Source organism: Erpetoichthys calabaricus, chromosome 2 (genome assembly GCF_900747795.2).
Source record: "Erpetoichthys calabaricus chromosome 2, fErpCal1.3, whole genome shotgun sequence".
In the NCBI taxonomy this organism is placed as follows: domain Eukaryota; kingdom Metazoa; phylum Chordata; class Cladistia; order Polypteriformes; family Polypteridae; genus Erpetoichthys; species Erpetoichthys calabaricus.
The window spans coordinates 279,593,980-279,620,557 of NC_041395.2; the positions used below are offsets into that span (position 1 = coordinate 279,593,980).

A 26,578-nucleotide genomic window follows, 5' to 3' on the forward strand; every position below is an offset into this window, starting at 1 on the left:
CGAAGCGCGGGTATTTTGATATATATCAAAATATATCGCGTCATCACGCCTCCCATGTAAGCACGTGAACTGACCCGCTGCCCTTTGCAATGCCATATTCGCGAGATACAAGTTTAATGACAAGACACGAGGTTTAAACGACAGTTTGGATCACTTTGTGACTGAGTTAAAATTGCTGTAGCAAGAAACTTTTAACTGCCGGGTCTTAGCTAACATTAAATAAACCCGTGGACATCGCAACATCACACAAGGGAGCGGCTCACGTGAACTGACTGAACGCAGCAGGAGTGATCACTTCAATAATCAAACCTGTTCAAAAAACACATTACCTAATTGCTAGCGTAAGAAAACAATATGAAACCGATTGTTATATATATATATATTGTGAGACTTTCCCGGACACCACCAGTCAGAGACCACATCTTTATAAAAGCACACGTTTATTAATTCACTAAATAAACACAGTTCTTCACTCCACACAAAGCACACAGCAATAATCACCCTTAAATCAAGTCTTTTCAATGTCCTTGGCCGCCTTTACTCCTCCAGGGAGCTTTGTCCTTCTCCCACTCCCGACTCTGGCTCAATGACAGTAAGGAGTCGGCCCCTTTTATTCCTGCCCGGATGTGCTCCAGGTGGCTGATGACGTTCATCTGGCAGCACTTCCTGGTGTGGCGGAAGTGCTGCCCTTTGAACCGGAAGCACTCCAGGTGTCCCTGGTCGATCCATCCGCCATCTTGCCAAGTGTGGCGGAAGTCATCACATCCGGGTCTCCTGAGGCTTAAAGCGCCCCCTGGTGGTGGCCACGGTTCCCAATAGTACCAGTCCTCTTTGTCCTTGTCCCGTGGTCCTCTTTTTATCCAGGGCGACTGCCCCTTTGTGTCCTGGAAGCTATTAATGTCGCTTTCCGGTCCCTCCAGGCATCCCGGCCAGGTAATCACCGCAGTCATCTGTGACAATATATATATATATATATATATATATATACTGCATAGTGTGTGTGTGTGTGTGTGTGTTGTGGAGATCTCGGACCTGGACACAGATATGCAGACACAAATTGTCTCAAAGCACATATGTTTTATTCTACAATTCACAATAACACCACAAACAGTGCACCAACCACCAATAATACAGTCCTTTAGACTTCTTTCTTTCTCTCTCTGTCGCCTCCACTCCTCTCTTCCAAGCTCTGTCCACTTCCACCCGGCTCCTAAATGGAGTGAGGCGGCCTCTTTTATACATCCCCCAGATGTGCTGCAGGTGCTTCCTGATCTTCTCCCAGCAGCACTTCCTGATGTGGCGGAAGTGTTGCTTTTGCACCCGGAAGCACTCCAGGCGTACCTGTATTCTTCTTCTTCGACAGCACTTCCTGGTGTGGCGGAAGTGCTGCCTTCCAGGGCTTCATAATTATCCAGGCACCCCCTGGCGGTAACCACGGGCCCCAACCGGGATGAGCTTCCAAGCTCTGCTCCTGTGGCCCCCACGCAGAACAGGGCGGCTTGCTCCTCTCTCAGTACCTCCAGGCATCCTGGCTGGGCAGGAACCCCAGCCATCCGCCACAGTGTGTATATTGTAATAACAGAAAAGACAATTATAAAGCATCTGGGGCACCTCAAAGGAAAACCATGTATATTGAAATAGTGCGAAAGGCACAAAAAAACAAGTGTTAGGCGCAAATTGGTCGAAACTTTGTCACAAATTCATGGAGTCTGTTCAAGATAGCTGCACTTCCAGTTTTGATGGCTCCTAGGAAGAAGAGGTGTGTCCAGTTGGAGTGACCACAGAAGTGACGTCAAGGAGGCTTGTAAATTTTCCTTTCTGCAAAGGGGAGAGGAGAAGAAAAATCATTATTGCCTAGCACCCTTGTGTGTTCTGGGGGAATAATACAGTCAACCAAGCCCTTAAGTTGTTCCCCAAGCACATGCATGTGACTGTATATATAAATATATTTATCTATATATATTGTATATAGTATATATAGTAAAATAAGTGTTGCAGTCTGTGTGAAAGCCCTATTTAATAGTGAGGTTCAAAAATGAAAAAGAAATAAAACAGAAGACTGTAAGGTCTCCTTTGCAGCTTCCCCAGCCTGGTTTGAGTACTCCCAGAGTCATAGCCCCATCACTGGCTCTGTACTGAATGCCGACTTCCAGTCTATGTTTATCTTAAATAGTGGCAAGAGCAAACGTGATAGGACTTTGAACAGAATGGCCAAAGTGATATTATGGTTCCTCCCAATTTTCTTCCTCTTTTCTAAGACTAAAAAGAGAAAGGCTGTTAACCCCGGTGTCACACTTTTTTCACTATTTGTGGCTCCTACCTGCTGAGAGCCCTGAAGACATTCCATGGGCGCATGTGTCTGACAATATATATATTGTAACAAGGATCAGGCAAAGACATCGTAAAGGTTTGGGGCAGTCACCTGTATATTGTTCCATGACTGCAAAATAGGTTTAAGTATGAACAGAGGTGTTCACAGATCTGAGTCCAAAACAGAACTGATTGTATGGAGGCAAGATGGTGGCTTTAAAGGCCAGTACAGGAAGTGACATAATCATTGGGGCCGGAACTGGAAGTGATGTCATCTGGACTGGAAGTGATGTCACCATTGGCCCCTGGAAACAGAAGTGATGTCATTGGGGACCAGAAGTGACGCCATCAAAGCTGCCGGAAATGGAAGTGACGTCCTCAGAGGCACTGGAGCCTGATGGGATTTCCCGAGAATGGTCTGCAAGGAACTGAGAGAGACAGTCAGCGCACCCCGCTGCCCCATGGTCTGTCGTGGAATTATAATTACTCAGGCCCTTTAGCTGCCTTCTATATATATATATATATATATATATATATATATATATATATATATATATATATATATATATATATATATATATATCCACATTACTAACCGAGAATGCTAAACCGGATGGACGCAGGGACATCCGGCCATGGGCCGTAGCCGCAAAAAGACGTACTGCGCAGGCGCCCCAAGAAATGAGGGGCCGCGAGAGGCGAATGGGGGCCGCGAGAGGCGGGACAAGACCACAGAAAAAAGGAAAAAGCACAGAAAAAAGTAGTCAAAAGCAGGCGCCGCACGAAACCCATTGCACACGAAACTAGCACACAAAAAAAAAGAAGACGCTCGCGCACAACAGCAAGGCAACCCCACCCCTACAGGCACCGGACGGGACACACACCAAGAGGGGGATTTAACAAGCCCCTGGAACACAAAAAAAAAGAACACAAAAGCACCCCACACACCCTACAAGCAACGGACGGGACACACACAAAGAGGCACGCGCAACAAAAATCATCACCCCCCCCACCCCACCCACATCAATAAGAAGTGACACCCAAAGCCACATATCTAAAGGAAACGTCCATATTACACATACGTCATCTCAACACCTTCACACTAGGCAGCATAGGTGGATCTCCTTACAATAAAGCACTATTAACCGTTCAACTGCAGAAAAGGCTCCATATTAACAGTGAGTGCGATCCTCCTTATTACTTATCCATATTTCGCACGCTGAGGAACAAACAAGACATGAATACACGGTCACGGGTACAAAACGATTCGGATCGGATAACGGGACCCAAACACACGAACACGAATGAAACAAGAAAATACACGGCGGCGCATACAACGCGCAAAGGAAACTCCGGGAGAAAAAATGTCTCGGATCAAAAAACGCAAAGCTCAAGTGACCCCGTTACAGAGACGTGCCCAAATGGACAGACACAATGAACGTAGACGCATACAGCGCGCGTCTCAAAGTGCTACATCGAAACAAGCACGATTTCAAAAGAAAGAGCTCGCATCTCAGACATACAAAAAGGGAGCGAAGAGACAGAATAAATGAACGGAGACGTGTACAACGCGCATATGAACTGCCAGAAAACAAGCAAGCAAGACTCCAAAAAGAAGAAAACTCAAATGACCGACATACAAAAGTAAAAAATAGCGCGTCACAAATAATGGACATGCAACAACGCGGCACTCAAACGCCACAAGCAAAACATGCCCGTCACGGACATCAACACCAGACACCTGCTAAACGATTACGCCAGTTGGCTGACAACGCCTTCAATAATGAGTCCACTATTGAGGAAAATTCATTGGGATTAATGAATGTCATTTGCAATCATTGTCATTCACTTAACTTCCCAGAAGAAACAACTGGCAATACAAATAATGAATTTACACGTTGTTGTCAAAAGGAGCAGATTACACTGCCTCCTTTACATTCATATCCTGAATATCTACAGAAGCTTCTAACTAACGATGTGCCTGAAAGTAAAAACTTTATGAACTGCATTAGATCCTACAATAGTTCATTTGCTTTTACATCTACCGGAGTACATATCAGGCCACCAAAAGGCAATGGCCCATACTGCTTTCGCATATGTGATTAACACAACGCACTATATTATGTCCAAAAAATATTAATGTTAATCACATTAATAACCAGGTCATTTCATTACTTCCTGGAGAGACACGGCTCTTTCTAAGCTCTGACAAAGTTGACTCTTATGACGACAATGAACATCTGAATTTCCCCTTAGAATATTTGAACACTATTAACCCGGACGGATGACCACAACACAACCTTACCCTTAAAAACGGAGCAATAATCATGCTATTAAGAAACCTTAACACTAAACAGGGTTTATGCAATGGCACACGTTTAGTCGTCAACACCATGACACACAATGTTATTCAAGCAACAGTTCTTACAGAATCACATGCTAACAATACTGTTCTCATTCCTAGAATTGACCTTACGAGTTCTGACATAGAATTACCTTTTACATTGAAACGGCGACAGTTCCCCATTAAACCTGCATTTGCCATGACCATCAACAAATCACAAGGACAAGCCATGGACAAGGTTGGCATCTACCTCTCTGAACCCGTTTTTGGACATGGACAACTTTATGTTGCCGAATCACGTGTTCGACGTTCATCTGACGTTAAAGTTAAAGTTATAAATGATCCATGCCAAGGAAGACTCATTCAAAGACAAGACACCATCTTTACTACTAATGTTGTATACAAAGAAATATTCCAATAAAACATTACTCTGTGCCAAACACTCTATTTTTTATTTATATAGGCATCATCCAAACCTACACACTATTCTATATCTAATTCATACATCTCACTCTTTGTCATGCCCCAAAGCCCGGGGTTGGCGAGCGAAGCGAGCAGGGGGCGGAGCCCCCTAGTATATATATATATATATATATATATATATATATATATATATATATATATATATATATATATATATATATATATATATACATACAGTATATATATATATGAATGGAAGAGAAGGTCTGTGATATGGTTTGCATATTTGCAGTTGGAGATCCACGAAGGGAGAAAAAACGAATCACGTATCATAAAAAAGCGCCAGAGAGTTGGCCGAGTCTTGGCTATCAGATGAAAACGCCATCAACAGACACTTGGACATAAACCCAGCATATGCCAACTTAAGAAGGACATATAAACAATGATTAAACTATACAACCCCCCCCCCCTTGATCATACTGACCTAGTCACCTGATACTTATTGAAATTGGCCTTGCTACCTTGTTAGCCAGTAATGGAAATGGTGGGTGGATTGAATGAATGATTGTACAAATCAATGCATAAGTAAACAGACTTTATAAAAGTAATCAGTGGAACAAAAAAGGTATGTGCAAATGTACGCTGCAATACGAGTAAGACTTCATGATCCCACACATGTTGTTTAAGTGCTTCATACATTAAAATTAGCCATTGCATCTTGACTCACTGTCTTCCATAAATATGAAAAGTGTGCCTTGCAGGCATAGTGTACAATGTGCTATATGCAGTGTGTCCCTTTTAATATGATTTGAAAGCAAATGAGTATCATTTTATGGAGGAATTTAATGCACATTAAAATTCCACTTAATCTCCATTGAACGAATAAGAGTCTGCTTCACAAAGTATCTTTTTATAATAGCTGTTGAAAAAGTGGAACAAATTGATTTTTCAAGAAGGGAGAGCCAATGAAAAGCAAGCATCTGCATGTCTCAAAAATCACTGCTCTATGGAGGGATTTGTAACCCGAAATAAAAAGTCTATACAACTGAAATGTATGAGATCAGAGAAGTCAGAGACAAAATTAAGAAAGAAAGCTTTTGTTCAACCCACATATTTAAGCAAAAAAGAATATGTTTTACAGAGCTTGAGTATGTCACTTGACCTTCTGCTTTCCTGTTGCATTAACCAGTCCCATGTACATATTAAGAATGTGCCAGTGTCCCCTTGAAACTGAATCTTACTATGCATAAAGACATTTGCTTCTTCATTTTTGTTGAAAATGGTTTTTGAGACTATTATCGCCTACACACTTTAGTGTGTAATGCTAAATTCCAGAAGTCGATGTTACACAGTAGCAGAAATGTCCATTGCAAAATTTAAATGCACCAGACAACTTTTTTAACGACAATATGTTTAGCTGCATATTTTGTCTTTTTAACAAAACCCTCTTTATTTTTGCACTTAGGCATGTAATACACAAAAAGCTGAAATTTATTAGGTATGGATATTGAATTACTTTGGAGTATTTCAGCGGACTGAGTTTATTGCTAACAGGTGACCCTGACTGCAGATTCTCTTTTCTATCTAGAAAGATGTAGAGTATGGCACAGTGCAACTGTTGCATGCATAACCAAGGACCAGGGATCAATTGCTTGCTTGTTCACTTCTCATACACCTGGGTTTTATCTCAGTACTCTTTATCTGTATGTCTTAAAATGATCACAATATTACTAAGTCTGTGTAAGAGTGTACCCCTTTCTTTCGTAGTGGATTTTAGCTGTCTTCAGCCTTATATTGGAGGAAAGCATCTTTAGAAAATAAGTCAATAGACAGGTGGAATATACATAATATGGATAGGCACTATGTAATTTCCATTTTAATTTAAAAATAGTGCAACTAAAATGGGGAAAGCAACTATTGCACGTACAGTGGTTTGTTAGTAAGGTGGTTAATGCATCCTTAATATGAACAAGGAAATGATTATACCAGACAAACACTATAAAATATTATAATATATAAATATATAAAATATATTTAACTATAAAAGAGTTAAACATTGGCTATTTGTGAAGCAGGAATATTCTGATCATTCTGATCCCTGATCAACATTGAGATGAAACATCATAACTTCAGTGTTTTTCTCCATAAAGAGACTCATCCTTTCAGCAGATGGGACTCATATCCTTCCTGACATAGAATACCCCTTAATGAAAGGAATACCAGAATCACCATGTGGCTTTCGGTCAATGATTAAGAAACATTTAATGAGGTGAAAAAACAAGACGTGCTGAAGCTGCGATTAATGCTTTTTGATAACTCTGCTTTTAAGAAGAATCAGTCATGGGAGGGAAAAGAGGGAGTGAGTGAGGCTGGCACAATGAGCCAGGGTGGGATGGAGCGGGGCAAGGAGGTGGGTATCTGTGTGTTTTAAATAATGAAAGGAAAAAATGCTTTGGAATCAAGAACCCCCAACCAAGACGGCTATATGAAATAAAACGCGACCGACAGGCATATGTTTCTTGTATAAACTATATACAATAATGACAACAATGTTGAAGCAGTGATGAAAGGAAACAGCAATGCTAAGCTTAGGTGACCATGCTGTGCCTGCCCGTAAGTCCCAACCATTCTATTGAAACCGATATACATATCCGAACCAACCTATACATCCAAACAGATGTATCTGAACAAATACAGTATATACAGTATATCCGAACAGATGTATCTGAAGCTTGGCTCCAGCAGACCCTTGGTGACCCTGTAGTTAGGATATAGTGGGTTGAATAATGGATGGATGGATGGATGTATCTGAAGTGATGTATATATCTAAACCAATCTATTTAAAGCAATATATATATATATATATATATATATATATATATATATATATATATATATATATATATATATATATATATCTAAGCAAATATATTTCAACCAATATATATATATGTCAACCAATGTATATATCTGAACAGATGTATTCAAACAAATGTAAATATCTAAACCAATGTATCCCAACCTATGTATATATCTGAACATATGTATTAAAACCAATGTATATGTTCAAACCAATGTATATGAATCGAAATGTACTGTATATCTGAACTAATTTATATACTTGTATTTACGAACCAGTCTTTTTTTTCCTGAATGGCACCTCATATTGTGCAGTCAATAAATATATATATATATATATATATATATATATATATAATATATATATATATATATATTTTATGTCTGAGTTGCAATGTAATTATTTGGGTGGTAATCAGATTACAACTAAGACCTAAGAATGTAATACTTGGATCTTCACCCTATCAACATCACAGGCTTAACCTCAGGTGGTGACGTCCGATGTCTGATCCCCATAAGGGGATGCAAGAGTATGTACACCTGATAAGTTCCAATAAAGGAGAAACATGTTGTGTATTATTTGGCAGATACTGTATAACATATGGGCGGCACGGTGGCACAGTGGGTAGCGCTGCTGCCTCGCAGTTGGGAGATCTGGGGACCTGGGTTCGCTTCCCGGGTCCGCCCTGCGTGGAGTTTGCATGTTCTCCCCGTGTCTGCGTGGGTTTCCTCCGGGCGCTCCGGTTTCCTCCCACAGTCCAAAGACATGCAGGTTAGGTGGATTGGCGATTCTAAATTGGCCCTAGTGTGTGCTTGGTGTGTGGGTGTGTTTGTGTGTGTCCTGCGGTGGGTTGGCACCCTGCCCAGGATTGGTTCCCCGCCTTGTGCCCTGTGTTGGCTGGGATTGGCTCCAGCAGACCCCCGTGACCCTGTGTTCGGATTCAGCGGGTTGGAAAATGGATGGATGGATGTATAACATATATATACTGTAGGTACATTTGACAAACGTTTGCAAATGTTTCAAAATACAGTAGTTCAAATGCAAGTATCAGATCTGGCACTAGAATGACTCGCCATACAAAAAAAACACCTACAGTCCAAGTGACTTTGTTTTCAAAGATTTTGTGAAATTCAAAGCAGTGTATATAAAAAATAGAGAAAAAAGTTGATAATACATGCAAGAAAGAAAAAGGGGAAACTTATGAGATTCTGCTTAAATATCTGGGTTACATTCCTTAAGGTTTCTAAGTAGTGTTCTATGCAACATTTTATGTAACATTGTAGCTGTCTAATTTCAGTCTATGGGCTATTCTACTGTCACACAGAGTTAAGATTATGAACCTTCCATTTTCTATAACTTATAGGGCGTTACACTGAGTCTTCCATTATCTATCTTAAGCTATATATTTTTATCTGTGTGCATAAAAACACAGGTAAAAAACACACATCTGTGAATGAAGCTTTACAGAGTAATTTCCCTTGTTTTCTACCCCAAAAAAACTTAAAAAAAAAAAACAAAACTGCTTTTTTGTGAATTTCACATTTCAAAATTACGAAATCAACAGCAAAATGAATTAAATATAAATTATTTAAACTGTAACTGTTTTGCTTATCACAAAATTAAACTAACAAAATTACTTTTCAACTTTAATATAACATTTTGCTTTTATCACTGATTAAACTTCTAATGACACTTACACTAAAATTGTGCAGCACTGTGTTTATGTACATATACTTACAGTATATACTGTATACAAATACACAGCAATTAACAATTAAAGTGTTCATCTGAAGACGCTTTTCCAAATTCACAATTTTAAGGGTTACTGTAACACTATAAGTGTTAATTTAACAGTGGTAATTTTGCTGTGTACATCTATGATGTTTATTTCCATACAGTACATAAGTATCATATACACTGTAAATATGAACACGGTATATGTATGTATTCCTGCGGTGGGTTGACACCCTGCCCAGGATTGGTTCCTGCCTTGTGCCCTGTGTTGGCTGGGATTGGCTCCAGCAGACCCCCATGACCCTGTGTTCGGATTCAGCGGGTTGGAAAATGGATGGATGGATATGTACGTATTCTTTTTTTATCTGCAAACACTGAAGCTCAAAATGCTGCAAAGGGTTCAGTGTTTGGGATGAGAGCCTTTTGTTGTAATAATTACAGCTCCAGGCTGTCGAGCAGATCTTCAGCTAATTAGGACCACTATAGGCTATAACTCACAGGCCTATAGTGGTTTATTCCTTTCTATTACATAAGATCATACACATTCCATAGAAAAATCTTCTCAAGTCAAGATGTGAAATTAAAACACACTGCATACAGGCAAGACAGAAATGAAAACTATGAAAGCAAGATGGAATGCAGGTGCAGGTGAGGTTAAAACTTTTGTTTCAGCCCATTCTCCTGGGATTACTAGTTGCTACAAATCTGAAAGAAGCGCTTCTGTTTTCTTGCTGCACCCCACTGAGATGTGCCATTGTTAAGGATATGGAATATTAATTCACTTGACTTGAGGAAATTCCCATAGTCTTGATGGAGACTAATCGTCTGGAATGAGGAGCCAAAGCAAATAGCACATGGTGACTCTCACCTGTGTGGACGGAGCAACAACTTTGATGGAGCTTACTTGTTGTTAAGGAATGCTCTAGAAAATATCACAGATTCCTCTTTGCATTGTGCTACGGACAGGGTAGAGTCACGTTTTATTTAGCGCTGCACCTTCTGGTCTCAAGATAAGGCATGACAGAACCAGTTAAACAGCAATATATTTTTGTCTAGAGGAAATTTCTATAAATACCTTACCTGATAAAAATAACCTCAGACGACACATCAATAGCTAAATAACATAACATGACACTCTCAAACCAACACAATCCAAAGGTCACAGGAGCTGAAGCCTATCCTGGCAGCACTGGATGCAAGGCAGAAAACAGCCTTGTACAAGGCACCAGTCCACCACATATCCACTCCTGCATACACCCACATTCACACAGGGCCAGTTTGGAGCAGTCAGTAAACCTGGCAACCACTTCTTTGGGTATGTGGGAAGAAACTCAGCAAACATGGAGGAGAAAAACATGCAGACACAGGGAGAATATCCAGACTCCACACAAATATCAACATGGCACCAAATTCAAGCTTGGGAAGATGGTCCTTGAAGTGGCAGAACTGTGCTACTCAGTAAACTTATAGCTTTAAACAGTATGTTATAAACCAGAAGATCCCCTCCTGTGAAATACTGTATACTGATTACCTATTAGAATTTGAAATAAAACTGGGACAGAGCTTTTGAGGTAGTTCAATAACTAGCAGCTGCTTCATAGCAAAAGAAGTGATCAAGATTAATAGGCAGCATTTCAGACCAATAAATGATGTGCCATAATGACGAGAAGGTAAAAAATGACAGTGAAGAATGCAAAGCAAAAGAACAAGTAAACATTCCGTAATTAAAATCTCATTAATAATAAGTCTGAGTAGCAGTCATATTAGTGACATATAGGAAGAACTTCAGAAATTTTAGCACAAGAACAATTATCTCTTTTAAACTTAATGTTTACTGATGACTGTATAGTACAATTTAGATGCCCTTCCAAGGTTTTTGAGCTCTGAAATAAAAATATAGATTTTTTAACATTCTTTTTTTATTTTTAAAATCACATATCACTTTAAAAAAGGAATACACTTAAATGCAAGTGTTTTATTAAAATAATTAATTGTACAATGCTTGGAACCTATCCTGGCAACACTGGGCACAACATAGATAATTTGGGCACACTTACTTACAGAAATACAACCAAATTCACATGCATTACATATGTCTGGGAATCTGGGATCTGGTAGGACATCAAAGTAACTAAGAGCTAATATCATCCATAGAAAGTGGAATATTGCCAGATTAAACCTTCCAGGAATTTATTGGGGTTTGACTTATTCACATACACTGAAGACAACTCACCAGGTTAATGGAGTTAATGCAGAAAACACTGATCCAGAATAAAGGGTTAACTATAATAAGATGCTAATAGTAAAAAAAAAAAAAACCCACAACCATTGCTGTTTCTTCCAATTATTTATTTTTTTGGGGGGGAAGAGTGATGGGTTTGGGATCTGTGGTTATATGGTGTTCGTGATTATATCCTCTTTGCAGTTTTGATGTACTTAATGCCATCTGAAACGTGCCAAAGACAAAAGGTACTGAAACAAGTCCTATGTGACAATCGTGGAAATTAACACACCTGCTTCATTATGTTTCCACAAAAACAAAGAAGCTATTTAATTAAAAAATATTTAGTTGCAATGGTAAATTTGTAATGTCTTAATTAAATTCATTTATTACATCTTACCTTTATTTCTGTATACTACAATAGAATATTTCTCTATTATAATAAAAAAAATCCTGAGACGAGACAAGACTTTTTAGCCTGGGACGAGACATGACTTTTTCAGAGAGATACTTTCAAGTCCTGTAAGACAAGACTTTGTGCCAAGAGATTTAACCACACCCGGAACTGGAAATAAAACTCAAAGAGTAGATGACAAAGTAGAACGTTGTAAAGCAGGGTTTCTCAACCTTTAAGTATTTGCGACCCGAGTTTTCATAACAGTTTTAATCGCGCCCCCCTAATGTTTTTGTGAAACCCTAATAAAATTTATTCCTATATTTTTTGCTGCCGATACACCTCTACAAGTTTAAAATTTCCCTATGAATAGCGAAATTATGCCACATATGGCAACATTCGCACCCCCTTTTTTTGCCCCACAGTTTCAGAATCGCTGTTGTAAAGAATTCAGAAACGTTGGCATGATACACATGCAGAGCAGGTTAGAGATAATGAAAGTACTAAAATTCAAAAGTCTCAAAAAAATGACAGTAAAGATCGCATTAGCGCAAACAAACAGAAATTATTACGTGGTGAAATAATGGAACAGCGAAAAGAGATCAAATATATTGTTCGGATTTAAACTTGTAGATCGTCTAATTCGTGTTGCCATCAGGGAAAAGTAGTGTTTCTTCCCAATGAAGAGGTGTATCCGCGAGAATTAAAAGATTTGTTGTTTGGTTTATGTGACATCCACATACGCGAGTGGCAGAGACACGAAGTGGCTGGTGTGTAGGGCAGGCCGGGGGGGTTGGCGAGTGAAGCGAGCATGGGGTAAAGCCCCCTAGTTAATAATAATATTAAACATCTGTGATGGACAGGCACTGCCTTTCCGGTTGATTGCTGCCTTGAGTCTGATGTTACTGCCATGAGCTCCAGCCCCAGTAACCACTGAGTTTCATTAATCATTTTGGAGAATGTTACATTATTTGAATACATAGCTGGTATGTAGCATTACTGATTTCTTAAAAAGACCCAACAAAAACAGAACATTCAACAGTTTATCCAGTTTAATCAAGTGTGGTGGATTGCCGGCATTTTACTCCGGCCCTCACCCCCAGGCCGCAAGGAGGAGCTCTCCCGACAGCATGATCGTGCCCCGAGTTCCAGCAGGGCCTCATGGACTATGTAGTGTTTATACACAGCCCTGCTGGATATCTTGGGGGCCACCGGGAGTCGCTGTAAGGGGGCTAGTGGGCTCTTATGTGCCCTATAACCCGGGAGTGCTCCCGGGCTGAAGAAAAGGACTGTTTACCCTGACCCGGAGGGAATAAGGACTTGTGGGTTTGGCCAGGAACCACTTCCGGGTCAGGGGATATAAAAGGACTGTGGGAAAGCCCAGACACTGAGCTGAGCTGGGAGGTAGGAGGGCGAAGTGTCTGGGCGAGGAGGATTAGTTTGGAAAGAATATTATTGTGTTTATGAGTGTGGAGTGGAGTGTGCTTTGTGCACCGTGTAATAACAAAATAAATAGTTGTTATACTTTCACCGGGTGTTCAGAGTGGTACCTGAGGGTTCAAGAGGTGGACAAAGCCTCAATCTGTTACACAAGTAAAGATCTGAAGATTCCAGAGAACTGCTGTCTAACATTCTGCTTGGCATCCTGTCTGAAGTTTTGACGATTCTCTTTGTGAAGAAAACCTTTACCTATTTATGTTTGAAATTCACCCTTAAGCAGCTTCCATCCATGCTCCTGCAAACTTGAGGGAGCTATAATTTTTATAAGTAACAGCTGAATTCCAACATATATACAAAAATAAACTGACTCACCCTTACAGCATGTTATTATTATTGGCCTTCTTAATTGATTCTAAACACTGGACCTCTGAGTCCGTCTTGTAAATGTGTGTGTTAATGTGTGCAGTTACTTCTGATGGTGTTGTTTGCTGCTGTATATACCTGAAAATCAGCATTTGTGTTTGATAATTATAATGTTAAACATTTTTATGAATTACTTTTTTAATGATATTCATTGTGGAGACAGTAAATTTTAAAAAATTCTGTAAACTTGCTGCTATTTTTTTTAGACATCACAAGTGCTGATATAAATTGTGGCAACAGTTTGTATAAACCGTAAAATTTTCAAGTAGCAGTAAAGACCATGAGCCCAGATACTAGCATACACATGCTCTAAATCAAAGTTTATCCCCAAATTTGCACAGCACATCAGTGATATACATATGAGACCCACTACATTTTGCGTTGCTATGCATTTTTCCGGGGTGGTAAAATGACAAGTACTGTCACCCCTTGGATTCAGTGCCCTGGTGTCAAATCCTGCAGACTTATGCAGGACATGTCTGTGTTGAGTTTTCATGTTCTTCCTGTATCTGCATGACTTTTCCCATGGGTGCCATCCCACGTCCCCAGAGGTGTGCAGGTTAGTTTTTTGTGATTAGTCCTCTACCTGGGAAATGTGCAGGTTAGTTTGTGAGAGTTACCTGCTGCTCTTTTCCTGCCTTGCACCCAGTGCTGCTGTTATGGGCCCTGGCCTGCTGTGACTCTGAATTAAGTGTGTTTGAGAGTCTTAGATTAGGTGTTTCTATCCAACTAAACAACGTGATTTGCATTACTTGGAGTAGTTTCTGGACTTTGAAAAAGTATTGTAGGTCATTTATTTTTATTTTCTTGGCCAATACAGAAAAAGTGTATTATAAAGTTTGTGTTCCATTCTGGTAGTTATAATCCTATTAAAATACAAAAATTAATTAGAAACTGTTATGTGAAATGGTAGATAGTCAACTATTTACAGGCCATAATCACAGCATGAGTACCATAGAAAGTGCAATTCAAAATATCAAATTATATAACTGCATTGTTGCACTGTGCAAAGAGATGGAAAGTAAAAAAAAAAAGTCAAGTTTGGCACGATTTTAATTTAAAAAAAATCTATTAGTATTATTTTTTGCTTTTAACAGCAGAAAGAATCTTCACACAAGGGTATTGAGAGACAAGGTCAGGTTTTGGCTTTTAATCTTTCAGAGGCAAGTGGGAAAAGTCAGATCTTTCAAAATTCCTTCCCCTAATGGACATTGTGAGATTTCACAAAGACCGTTCCAAAAAGCATGGGAACAGTTAGAAAAAAGAAACGTAAATCTACATATTTAGTCTTTCAGACCAGTATAACTGAAATTGTGCTTGTATAGGCTCGTCTTCTTCTTTTTTCATTCTTTACTCCCACGTCACAGGCCATAAGGTATAACTACACAGAACATATAACATGTCTGTCTGTAAGCAATAGAGTTACTCTATGTAAGTATGGCAACTGATCTTCTTTTTCTGCTTTTATATGACTTTGTTATTCGAGGTTATGTTAAGCTGTAAGCATACATTATATAACCATGAAGTTACTTTGCCTGCTTCATTGGGAAGTTAATGACATGTTACTAATCTGTAAACTTTCGGTCTCTGAATTGCCACTTAAAGGTTTCATTGTGTGACACACAGAAATATTTCACTCTGGTTAATGTCGCAGACATTTTGACTTTTACAGAATGTAAGGAGGTGCCCAGCTGACTAGAGGTTTACCAGAGGAAAGGAAACTACTAGGTTGGGTTAGGACAGAATAAACTTATGTAGGAAACTTTATGAGAGGAATGGGATGCCAGTATCGTAAGGCAGGGGGTTGGTAGACCCAGTCATGGGAAGTACCCCAAGTGAAACAGGAAAAAAGCACCATTGAGGGAAATTGGTTGCCAGGTCTGAGGAGTCTGAGGTACACTAGAATATGCCTAAGCCTCAAAGTAGAGAAAGACAGATAAAGCGAGTGCCCAAGGAACATTGGTAAAAGCTCACATGACCTTCTAGCTAATCAAAGACAACAAAGTGTCCCTATCTGTAAAAACAGGGGCTTGGTTGCTGATCAACAGGAGACCATTGGTCGTATTTATCTAACATCACACAGTAGGAAAATGGCCCTAACTGGCTCAAAAATGTCAAAGTGATATAAATTTGATTCTGCTCTTAAGAATAGGAGTAGGAGTAAAAGTATTTTATCCACTTTCCTAATTTATGGAACTACTCCTAACTTCACCAGGATTTAGGAGAGCATGTGAGCTGTCATAACTTGTAGGAGCTGCCAGAAGATGGCGTTCAGGTAAAGATTGGCACACACACTCTGGGAAAGATGAAATGTTTTGGAAATGCTGGACAACAATGAACTTATGAAATATCGATTTGATAGAGATGGAATTATATCAGTAACAGATCATGTACATTACATGATTGCTCCATCAATGCAAAGAAGCCAAAATGAAAGTGCTCATAACATTACATAAAAAATACAGCTCTTGCAATATCAATCATTTGGGTATGTCACCACTAACTATTTCTTAATTTTGCACAAAACTTCAAACAGTCTTACAATGGGTGATGTAATACATCGTGTGATAAAGGCACTATATAGGCGCCAACCCAACACAGACGGACACCAGAGGCACGGGTAAAATAAACAAAAAGATTTTATTTTTTCTTCACCTGTGGGGCACGTCTTCCCCGTAATCCCCACAGGCACAACCCAGGTCCAAAAACACCACCAAAGAAAAACACCCAAACCACTCTTCTTTTCCTCCACTCATCCCAGGGCTGCTTTGTCCTCCTCCTGCCGACTCTGGCGCCCTGAGTAGTGGCTGCAGGCTTTTCTTGTAGCTTCAAGTGGCAATTAACCTAATTAGGCTGCACATCCGTGTGTGGCTGCATCACAGTCCAGATGGGCTTGTTAAGTCCTTGCAGCGTCCCCTGGTGGTGCCCACAGAACCCAATAGGGATGAGCTCCGAAGTCCTATGCCTGTGGCCCCGATGCAACTCAGGGGGCCTGCTACCAAGTGTTCCGGGGGACGTAGCGTGGATCCGATGGCCGCTCCCCCGGATCCAGTGTTGAAGGGGCATCCCGGCCGGACATGGGTCCTGGCTGTCTGCCACAACAGATTCATACATTTCTCCACCATTCTCATCGGCATGCACATAAAGATCATGGCCCTAAGTATGGATGAGCATGCATCTGTGAATTGCAAATGATATCAAAGTATCAATCCAGAGGTGGTTATGGATGTAAACTGTATGGTGATAGCCAGCATGTTACCCTGGAGATAGGCAGGGAAGGATGGGTAATTAACAGTGAAATGTTAGCAGATATACATTGAGTTCTGCAATCCACGCAAACCTGGATCAATTGTGTTACACTTTACAAACACAAGTAGGTTCAAAGAGGGGGGCATTGGCTGAACAGTGCCTCTTAGAAGATAAGGGGGACCATGTAGAGAGGCACACATGGCATGAAACTCTGGAAGATGATCACAAACACTGGAAGAGTCAATGTGACTTCACAAACAGCACCATGGCTAGTTTCAGTTTAATTGTTACTTTATGAGGTGTTTCCCATGGGTGTAACAGCGAGAAGGAGATCCTTATGAAAGTGCAGCTGTGAATCATTCATTATTAAAAAGCGGGCCTTTTATCAAAATAATCTTTCATTTAGTATGTGTGTCTCAGTCTTTCCATCTCAGTGTTCGTTACAGTATTATTCTTGATGATGTTGTAAAGTGGCAACAATTACAAGCTACTTAGCTCAATATTCTACCTTATTATGTTTTCCTTTTTCTTTCTCTTTGAATATTATTATTATTATCATTACTGTTATCATTACCTTTTTTATGAACCCTGAGTGTTAGTATCAGCAAACTTGAAAGCATCAACATGATTTCCAAGGAAACTACTAAATGTCACCATGAGTACTTTGTTGTTTGGGATGCTATAAAATTGTGACGTTATTCTTTTTCAAACGTGAATTTCTACTCTGCACTGGGAGTAGATGCAGGACATTTCATAACTACTCCTAATGCCCTGCATCTTGGGTAGGACAAATTCTTAGTTCTAGTCAGACTTCTCATATATAAACGTCTACGTGTGGAAATGTGTCTGTCTGTCCTTCCTGGAAGTGCGAGGCAGCCCAGAAGTGTGAGGCTACAGCATGAAGCCCAAAGAAATCGACTCTGTCGCCAAAGTGAAACCACAGAGAAAAGAGAAACTCACTTAGCCGTTAATACACAAGCGAGGCAAGCACATCGGCAAAACGAAACTTCAGAGGAGAGAGAAACTCGCTTAGCCGCTGATAGACAATGGAGGCAAGCACATCGGCAAAATGAAACCGCCAAGAAAGAGAACCTCGCTTAGCTGCTAAAACACAACCGATGCAATTGATTGAAGTGCCAGAATCACTGGTTTCTAGGAGCCAAGCCTTTTTAAAGCACGGGCTTACACCGCTAGTTTAGCAAAAACTAGACAAAGAAACTTTAAACGGGAGTTGTTTTGCTTGTATTTAGCAAAAAAATATGTCAAAGGGATAAGAAAAAATTACTTGACAAGATTTCTTAAAGTAAGCTAAATCAAAGTCAAAAGTCAAAGTGAACTTTATTGTCATCTCAACCATATACAAGTATACAGATAGACGAAATTGTGAAGCTCAGGGTCCACAGTGTAACAACATGATGTGCAAATAATAAATTAAAAATAGAATTAAAATTTAAATTTAAAATTAAAACACAAACAAGACAAGACATTATGCAAAGACACGACAAAGAAGTAGCAGCAATATTGATGTGTAAGATATGTAATATAATAAAGAAATAATAAATAATAGATATAGATAATACAGAAATTATCAGTATATGCTAATAGTTGTTTAAGATGTGTAAACAATGACAGGTCAGAATGTTTCACAGCAGAAGGATAACAAGAGTGTCAAAATACTTAAAGGTCAGTATGAGATTTTCAGTTCTTTTCTCCATGCACACTCATCTTTGCAGGACAGTGGCTCGCATGTATAAAAGTTCTGTTTTTAGATGTGGTTGAGGCCATGTGGAAGATCCCAGGGGGCAGCATGGTGTTAAGGAGTCTAACCGCTTGGGAGTAAATACAGATTTTTGGATAAGTCAATGATTCTTACAATAAGAAAAACTAGATTTAATATCATGATTTAAATAATTTTCACTTGGCGTAGACTTAATTTTTTGAAGTGTAGGAGTAATTCTGAGATGTTTGATAAAAATGGGCACAGTGCTCTCCTGCACAACAGCTATGGGGGAAACACAGTGCCCCTGACTCAAAGGAGTGGTGCCATGCTCCTCTTTCACAGGAATGGATGGAGACTCTCTTGGAGAATAAACACTTTAAACGGTACTGAAGTTTTAGGGGTACAGGTACATCAGAAGTCACAAGAGTTTCTCTGTCCAAAAAGGGATTAACCTGACTCCAAAAATGATCTCATCTCTGGAACAGAAGTGATCTTGGACAGAATTTAATGCCACCTCACTCCAGAGGACCACTTATGTCAAGAGTCAGAAACAGAAATGTGGTTAAGTAAAACACCAGGGTTATAAGAAAGAATGAGAGACATTAGGTGAGATCGTAGAGTGCTTTGTGATGGCCTTTAAGAGATGGCCAAGTGGAAAGCGATTCAAGCCTGTTTAGCAATGTCAGGTGTTTTTTTCACTTTGTTGCACTTTGATTTCTCCCTTCACTGGCTCTTCTTTGTATGTGTGTTTTACTATTTAACTTGCTGAATGCTGAATTTTGTTAGGTTATGTCTTTTTTTGCTTTCTTTTCTAATTTTCTGATTATTATTTTTCTAGTTTAACTATAAAATTATTTGTCATATATTCTCAGCTTAATTGTATGCAATGTTTTTCCTTGAAGTAAAGTAATAAATAAATATATCATTAAAAAAATAACTTAAACTCATCGTTTTCATTATTTCTGTTACACCAGTTTTTACTTGAAGGAAAACAGGTTTTTGAAAGATTACAGCTTCAAGCTGAAATAATGTTTTTGTGTAACTTATTTATTACAAAGTATACTGGACAGAGGACTTTGTAAATGAGCTGCACAGACTACAAAATATGAATTTTCATGGCTGTTTCCTGCCTTGTGCCTAATGCTATTGGGACAGTCTCCAGCAACTCGTGACCCTAGACTGGATCAATTAAGTTTGAAAATGTTACCTTATGTTATATCTTCTGATATATTATTTACAGGGAAAAGAAATATTAGGTACATTCCAAAGGCAGTAGTGACTTTAGTGAGGATGGTGGTTAAGGAAAAAAAAATAATTCTAGGGGAAGAAACTGCCAGGCATGTGTTAGTTATTAATTATATGTCCAGCAAATCTACCGAACATTTGGTTATACAAGCTTTTCCTTGTCACAGAGAAAACTGCCAAAGCAATTGTCCAAGGTTATGTAGATAATATAGGAAAGATCCTGTGACCACAGAGGGGCACCACAGAGCTCCGAACAACAGACACAAAACTCTACCAAACACAGTCCCAGCTTCAAATAAAAAAAAATTAAAAAAAACAATACCCTTATAGGAGAACAATGGCCAAATAACACAACTGTAGTCTAATGGTCCCTCTACTTAAACTCTTTCAGGTGAGATTTGCAGTGGCGTAGCTAGAGTTCGTGCCGCTCAGAGCAGGGCGGGAAGGTGCTTCAATCTGCCGTCATCCAAAATATTAATATGTTAACCTATTTAAATAGAAAATTAAAATGACGTACAGAGAAAAATTAAGATAATTTTTGCATACATTTATTCATATATAGAGAAACAGCAATCATTTTTCACATATAATTATTTATAAGCATCAACTGTACAAGAATATAGTATAGACGCACTGATAAGCCATGTTCTTATTATTAGTTTAATATAATTACGTTGCTGCGGTGGGCTGGCGCCCTGCCCAGGATTTGTTTCCTGCCTTGCGCCCTGTGTTGGCTGGGATTGGCTCCAGCAGACCCCCGTGACCCTGTAGTTAGGATATAGTGGGTTGGATAATGGATGTATGGATGGATAATTACATTGTGAAAACCAGAACCAGTGTAGTGCACAAGTGATAGGTGGGGAAGTTTTCTGTGCAGAGCAAGAATGCATTTGGATTGATAACGAAACAAAATTATAAATTGTAAATTAGTTGATTATCTTCCTAGAAATTATTAACAGTGTAATGTTTATGTTTATTTTTGAAGCATTTGTGGATAAAAATCAGAATTTTACTTTTTTCATTCATGAGTGATATTTTTCCAAACCCTTGTACTGAGCCTTTTGGCCAATAATGCCGCCCCCAAAAATGTGCCGCCCAGGGGAAACTGCCCCCTCCGCCCATCCCTAGCTACCCCACTGGAGCTTTGCCCTCTTCCTGCTTACTCTGACTCATCTCAGTGGCTCTTTTTATGTTGGACCCTGGAGTATGTTATCCAATGCTACAGCATAACATTGTGGAAGCACTCCTGGGATATGTGGAAGCTCCCTGAAGTAGGGAGACCATCTCCCAGCAGAACCCTCTAGCGACACCCAGGGACCACTACAGGGCTGCCCTTTTGAACTACAGGTCTCATGGGAACCTGGGGGAGTCCAAACTGAAACCATACCAGAGTAGCACTGCCACCATTCTCCCTGGGGGATAAACTATCCTCGATAACTAGTCTCCCACAGTCCATCCATTGTATGATTGCCCCAACTGGCCTGGGTTGCAACTCCGCTTATGCAGTCGATCTATTATGGCCTCCCAGGCGGGTATGGCATCACCCTCCATCCCAGTCAAGATGCCAATCCATCCATTCATGCATTTACAATACATGGTGTCTCACAGATCCAGCATTCTGAGTTCAAACCCTATACCCTCTTGTAAACTGTGTAGGATTTTTCTCTTAGTACTCCGGCATTCACTCTAAACAAGTGTTCGCTGAGTTAGTAGATACAGTAGTCCTACTTTGGCTCTATGTGGGGGTGTTTGAGTGGGTTTTGTGAAGTACTGGATTTTAAGTTCCTATATTGCACTTGATGCTGCTAGGATAGTTTTTTTTCCTACCCCCATTAATACAGTACTTAATTGGATTAAGTGTGTTCAAGAACATTATGTCTTAGGGTCTTGGTTTTTTCAAGTCAGATCATGCTTTTTAACTTTTTGTTCCTTATTTTTTCATACATATTCTAAAGGTTATTTATTTAAGAAAACCTAATGGTATCATTATTCAGGGGCTATCTGCAACTCAAAAATGAAAATCAAAAATCAATGGTTGGACCATGAAAAGGAAAAGTAATCAAGTATGTTTGAAATTTTTTCTAAAAAAATCACTTTCAGGTATTGAGTTTTTTTATAATTTTTCACTGTCATCAATTTCTTGCAGTGCTTTCTTGAAAATAACTTAGTCAGGGGTGTTGACATTAAAACATCATGTTGAATGCCTATAGTGGGCAATATATATGTCATCAGCTTTTATCAGTTAAAAGCTTCGACAGGATCCCTTATGAGGAACAGATATGCTCAGCTGAAATTAAAGCCATCTAAAGTCTACTGTAAGTGCTACTTGAAATAAGTAACATGTACAACAACTTAGCAAAATGTACTTCTTACACCACAATGTGGACCTGAATGATTTATATGCCACTTGCGAGTCAAATGCTTAAGTTTCCATGGGACAACTACAGCATGTATGTATGGGAGTTTTTCCAGCTAGGGCTTTACTTTCTTTTGCAATATAACCAAAAACAAGTTAAAAAGCTAACAATAGAATTTTCATTCTGATGCTATTTTCAAACTTTGGACAGCTCATTGTAACAAGGGCACCATTTCCTGGGATAAAATTACACATAATGTACATAATTATGTGTTTAAAAAACATTACCAATGGGGGTATTCTATTATCTAGTTTAGACATTTTTTAGGATTTTTTCCTTTGTTTTCTCATAAAAACAAAGTTTTTTTTTTAATCGTCGTAACAAACTTTATAGGATTTTTACTCTTTATTTCCAAAACTGGATGTTACTTTTTTAAGTGTTAATGTAATTCTTTTTAATAGTCAGTGGAAGTACACTCTGAGAAGGTGATTTTGGAGAAGAGCTTTTAGTTCCTATCTGATGGAAATCTCTAGGAGGTGTGGCAGGCGGCTGGGGGTCAGACCCAGCTGGGACGCCTGGAAGGACTGGGAGGCGGACTATACATCCCCCAGGCCACGAGGGGGCAACCACCCTGGTTAGTGTGGGGACCACAGGAACAGAGCATGGAGGCTCAACCCCACTGGGGCCCGTGGCCACTGCCAGGGGGCGCCCCGAGCTTCATAGAGCCCGGGATGTCTGCACGGAGTGCTGGTGGAGGAACTTCCAGGAATGCCCAGGAAGGACGTCAGGGAGCACCTGGAGCACATCCGGGTGAATATAAAAGGGGCTGCCTTCCTACAGTCGGAGAGCTGGAGTCGGGTGGAAGAAGGCAACGCTCGGGAGTGAGGAGGAAAGGCGGCCCAAGGAAGACCATTGAGAGGCCCGAGAACTGAAGGGTGATTGGTGAAGGGGCACAGTGTGGGTGTGGGACTATTTGCTGTAAATAAACGTGTGTTTTGTAGAACTGCCGGTTTCTGTCTGATGGTGTTCGGGCTACCTCTCACAGAGGGTTATACTAACACTTAAAAAAACAAAAGAATGAAAACAAAGGTATTAAGTATCTAATGTGAGATATAATGAGATTAATACATTTTTTATGTATGACGTAAAATAATACCTTTTAATTTATGTTGGGGTTGCAGATGATCAGATCACAGCCTTGAAGCATCTTGTACAAGACAGAAGCCAATCCTAGATGGGTGCTTCAGGAAAGAGAAAATCACTTGGTTTAAAATATGGGTAACTGAAAAATGTTTATTTTTGTTCAATGGGGTTCTCAAGGATTTCATTTAAAACAGTAATTCAGGTAGTGAGGGTATCAAACACAGACCTTGGAGCACCTAAGTGACTTCTACGTCTTAGTTCCTGGAATTTTCTTAATTACTAACCAATTACTGATGCTAATGGAAAATAAATCTTTTGCCTTAACTTTAACTAACTTTCTTTTCAAGATTCAGAACCTTATTAGAGAGATGCAAAGTTAGCCAAAAGATGAGCTGCCAACTCAGGGATCTTTCACTTTAATTGTAGGAGGGTCACCATGTTCTCCCCGACCAATTTCTCAATAAGAAACCAATTTTTGCTGTTAATGGAACACGTTATATAAATTCTGTTGTTATAGCTCTCATTCTGCCACACCAGACACAGAGAGGACCTTCAGGTTTTTTTGTGGATTACAGCAGATCCATAAATCTAAGATGTTTATTTTTATTCTTTTCAAATAATTTATTGAAAAACAGATATTTTATGATGAAAACATACTGTATGTGTATAATGGATTGAGTTAGCTGTTCATCTGCTGGCATTGCATCTCAGTATTGTTTTGCTACTGCTTAAGCGAAAAAATAAATAAATAAATAAAGAATTGGGAATACTAAGCTAAATTAGAAGAGTCATGTTAATATTATACAGACACTTGGATTTCTGTTCTCAGACATGGTGAGGCATCACAGAAAAGTCTACCCACCCATGTACAATTTACATGTAATGGAATTAATTTCCTTCAACAAATCATTTTTCAGTGCAGCTCCAGGAGCCTGTGTTCAATTCCCGGCTCTGTCTATACAGGGTTTGGGCTGTATGTTCTCTACCTTTGTCTTTGTGTTTTCTTTCTCTCTTATATTAGAAAGACATGGGTGTTACATTAATGAGCAGCTGTAAACTAATCTGGTTTGAGCATGTTGTGAAATTAACTGATATATGACATTGCAAAGATTTGTATTAAAAGTTACTTGCCAATTCTTAAAGACTTACTTTGACACAAATTAGAAATAGGTGGGCCAAATAAGGAATGGAAGGATGGGTTTATTTGAAGGCTTTTGAATTTGTGCCCTGTGTTGGATAATGGATGGATGAATGGACAATAAAGAGATATAAAATGAACCAACACATGACCAGCAAACTGTGCCCATCTTACAATATCTGAAAATAATGAAAGACAAAAGTCTCGGGAATGCTGATCTGCTCAGATCCCTAAAACATTTTAACAGTGCTCTTAGAAAAGAGAAAATAAACAATTTCAGAAATGTATGCTATTGCACAATGAGAGCACCAACCAGCCATAGAAATAAAGAATGGGCTTAATTAACAACAAGAATCAGCACCTAATTAAGCAACTGATTGGAGTGAAACTGGTTAGAGTCTGAGGCCCTGACTTGAAGAAATTCAGGGAAACAAATCTTAAAAAACTAGTCAATTAAAATGAAAGGAAAAGGAGTTAATTAGCAGCAAAAATTGGTCACCAATTAAGAAAAGGGTTAGAATGAAAACTTGCAGCCATTGCGGCCCTCCAGGACTGGAGTTTAAGACCACTGATATACAATGTACTCCACTTATGGCGCACTGCATTATAATAGGTTCATGGCTTGGCATAGGGGCCGTTGGCATAATTTGTGTATGCCTTGATCAAACAAATGGCAAATGACTGTTGATAAACAACGTTAATGTGTTGCCAATAGTCTTGAAAACAAGCAGTCTTATGTCTTTAATAAAATCCTACATCTAAACCAGTGGTATAGAAGTTGTTGTTGCTGCCACTGCACTACTTAAAGAACCAGACTTCAAATCCATTCTGGTTCAGCACATTTTCACCTTGATAATGTTAATCTTCAAATGGTACTTTTGGTATCTACTGTGACGGCTGTCTTGGTCACTTTTATAGGTAATCTAACCTAAACACAGTTCAAATATCTGACTACGCCACCCTCTTGAAAGATAACAGTATACAGGTTTCTTTAAATTGGGAGGTGAGTAAACACAGAATAAAAGACACAGCAGCAACTTCAAGAGAAACAACAGTAACTTGCATTACACAAGACAATATAAAATACACCAAGAAGATAAAAGCAAATAAGTCTAAAAATATCAGGAGGGAAAAGCTTTTAAAAAGAGAGCATACTGTCTACACTTTACAAGTCTGTTAAAACATAATAGTGGAGGATACAACCTTTGGTGGTGTGAAGTCCAAGCTGGGTGCTGTGTTACCACAAGAATTAATCTTCTAACTGTCCCACTGAAACACTCTGTTCGCCAAATGCTTGTTTCCAACAGAAGTCTTGCTATTTGTACACCGGCTTCTCTTGGTCCTCTCGTGAGTCTTCCCTCTGGTGAAATTATCTCTTCTTCCCTGGAGGTAGGTGTCACTGTACGTGTGCCGTGCGTCTCGTCAACCACGTACCCACATCTGCCTGTGAGTCTCTGCGCTTCGTGCGAGTGATTTGACAGTGTTCTTGGTGGACCGTCTCTCTCATTACACCACCTACTGCCCGCAAGTGTATCACTGCTTCAGTCTATGCCTAGATCAACATGAGGATTGATTAA

General features: G+C 39.4%; 1 long non-coding RNA gene across 1 annotated transcript; it reads right to left on the reverse strand.

The window, feature by feature from the left end:
• Nucleotides 1–1,121: 1,121 nt before the first annotated feature.
• LOC114647091 (uncharacterized) lies at nucleotides 1,122–26,578 on the reverse strand. Its single transcript, XR_003715456.2, has 4 exons — nucleotides 26,205–26,578; nucleotides 23,877–23,961; nucleotides 20,686–20,850; nucleotides 1,122–1,818 (listed from the first exon to the last, which is right to left on the reverse strand). It is a non-coding gene; the product is annotated as an uncharacterized LOC114647091 (long non-coding RNA).